This window comes from Taudactylus pleione, unplaced genomic scaffold (genome assembly GCF_031769625.1).
Source record: "Taudactylus pleione unplaced genomic scaffold, aTauple2 ptg000479l, whole genome shotgun sequence".
In the NCBI taxonomy this organism is placed as follows: Eukaryota; Metazoa; Chordata; class Amphibia; order Anura; family Myobatrachidae; genus Taudactylus; species Taudactylus pleione.
The window spans coordinates 299,068-301,988 of record NW_028284881.1 but is presented as its reverse complement, the minus strand read 5'-3'; the positions used below and the strand labels follow the sequence as shown (position 1 = coordinate 301,988).

The 2,921-nt window shown below is 40.8% G+C and overlaps 1 pseudogene; it reads right to left on the bottom strand.

Moving 5' to 3' along the window:
* Positions 1-594: 594 nt before the first annotated feature.
* LOC148502875 (5S ribosomal RNA) lies at positions 595-712 on the bottom strand (annotated as a pseudogene).
* Between the last annotated feature and the right edge of the window lie 2,209 nt (positions 713-2,921).

Sequence of the window (2,921 nt, the reverse complement as noted above, 5' to 3'; positions counted from 1 at the left end):
CCCCAAATGTAAGACTGTCATAATGGGGGGGTGTACAAGGGTGTAAGATGACATACCACCAAACCTCAAATGTAAGACTGTCATAATGGGGGGTGTACAAGGGTGTAAGATGACATACCACCAACCCCCAAATGTAAGACTGTCATAATGGGGGGTGTACAAGGGTGTAAGATGACATACCACCAACCCCCAAATGTAAGACTGTCATAATGGGGGGTGTACAAGGGTGTAAAATGACATACCACCAACCGCCAAATGTAAGACTATGTCATAGGGGTGTACAAGGGTATAATCAAATAAGAAAGAAGTAAGGCTATTTGTTGGGGCACACTTAGAAGAAAAATTCAAAGATATTAAGTTTAAAAATTAACTTTTATTATGTATATTAAAAATAATATTCAGAGGTACCAGTAGTAACAAATATAAATAAATTGGCAAAAATATTTATTAAGGCAATTTCTGCAATTCACATACCACACAAGAAAAATAATAGTGAATATACTTTAATGAAATAGGAGAGTACCACGGATAATGGTATACAAGTTACACCATGTGACGTCCTATTAGCCCGATTGGAACAGTGCAGTTATTTTTATCCTACAGTACCAGGTCTTCCTAGACGGTCTCCCATACCAGTACTAACCAGGCTTTTACTGTATCGCTTCCAAGATCAGACGGGTTTGGGCATAATCAGTAAGATATGACTGTAGGTTAATTAATATCACTGAGAATAATTGCGGATCTGCCCTATGCACATGGTATAAACTTGTAAGAAAAAAATGTAGGACTGTTTGCAACAGAAACGTCCAATTGATTGGTGATAAGTATTCAAAAGAAGGAATGCAGAGGCATGCCTTACTAGTGATGCACACATTACATAATAGATAATATGACTGAAAATAATGAAGATGACATCGGTGTACAACACATGTGATAAAGTCCTAAATCAATTGGTATTAAACAAAATAAAAATAAATATTAGTAAATAAACTACGTAAGTTAGCCAAAAATAATTTAGAGCAGCACCTAAATGTCTCCTGAGCGATACATATGCACTCAACACAGAGGATATAAACACCCTTTATGTGCTGGGTGAAAATACTAGGGTTAAGTATCCCACATAAATGTCAAGAATACACATTTATGTTAGAACAAGAAAACTAACAATCAGCATAAAAAGAGGAACATCATGTATATATTTATGTCAGTTCATCAGATACCAAATTCAACCTCAATTATTAGTTTAAACTGACCAAAATAATAAGCTGTCAGTATGTTGCAACCTGATCCAAAATACTAGGTTGTCAGACTAAATAATCAGCTATAGGCTGAGCAGGTACAATAAACCACCAGCAATGTCTTAATATATTAATAAGATTCAAGAAGGAATTCTGCAAGCTGACGAAAAAAGATATATAATATCAGCCTTAATAGGCAGTTATGAACTGAAAATATTTGCTGCTCTAACAGCGATTTGCAGGCTGATCAATGAAAACAAAAATAAGTAATTAAAGCTAATCAGACAGAGTAAACTGTCAGTAACATACGATACCAGTGTGGAATGATAAGGAGTCCAGTCCGTGCACTGACTTGGTCTCAAAAAAATATTAGCAGATTAGTCATGAACCGAGGACGCGCGTTTCGCCCATGTTGAGACTTGTTCACCTCTTGTGCCTCTTACAAGCCAAATGTAAGACTGTCATAATGGGGGGTACAAGGGTGTAAGATGACATACCACCAACCCCCAAATGTAAGGGTGCCCACACATATACCGATGTGCTCACGATACGATTTTATGGCCAATTTACTCATGAACTTTCACGGGAGCTCCCTTGCCGTCGTGATCACGATTTGGAGTTAAAAATGTCCAATCTGACTAAAGATCTATCTTGCAGCCAATGCATTGTATCCCAGATTGGCTAATCTGCCCTGCAGCACAGCAGATCAGAAGATGCGATGTACGACGAGCGGGGACGCGCATCGGCATCATGCTCGTGAGTATAAACTCACGATTTGTACTTTTTTTACCCGATTCGTCGTCACGATTCGTCGAAATCGGCCAAATCGTGTAAAATGTCGCTATGTGTGTGGGCACCTTTAGACTCTCAATATGGGGGGTGTACAAGAGTGTAAGATGACATACCATCAACCCCCAAATGTAAGACTGTCATAATGGGGGGGTGTACAAGGGTGTAAGATGACATACCACCAACCCCCAAATGTAAGCCTCTCAATATGGGGGGTGTACAAGGGTGTAAGATGACATACCACCAACCCCCAAATGTAAGACTCAATATGGGGGGTGTACAAGGGTGTAAGATGACATATCATCAACCCCCAAATGTAAGACTTTCAATATGGGGGGTGTACAAGGGTGTAAGATGACATACCACCAACCCCCAAATGTTAGACTGAATGTCACTCTTATACAGAGGGCCTGATTCAGAGCCAGACGCTATTTTGCGCTCGCTCGTTCAGAAAAAGGGGCCGGCTATTTAAATTGAGCTCTCGCTCTTTGCGGTCTGTTGACGCCTCTATGTCTGAGCGAGCGAACGAAACATGCGCTCGCTATTTTGTAAAGACGCCCCCTGGCCGCTCGCATCCTACATCATCTCCGCTATTTATTAGATTAATCGAGTACATCGAAAGGCGTCTGAACTGCTCGCAGTGCTTGTGGTTGGATTTTCCTACCGCAATCATGCGAACAGTTCAGGCTAAGAAACAACCAAGTGACGTGGTCGATGACGCTGCTTTGTTAATTATGCACACCCTTAAAATGCCCGTTTTGACCATTTGGCACGCCTGCGTTCGGATCTCCACTGCCTGTGTTCAAGCACCTTCCCCTGTTACCACCCACAAATGCCTCATCCTGTCACTCAAATTAGCAGGCACTCGCTATTTTGCGAACACACGATTTTCGA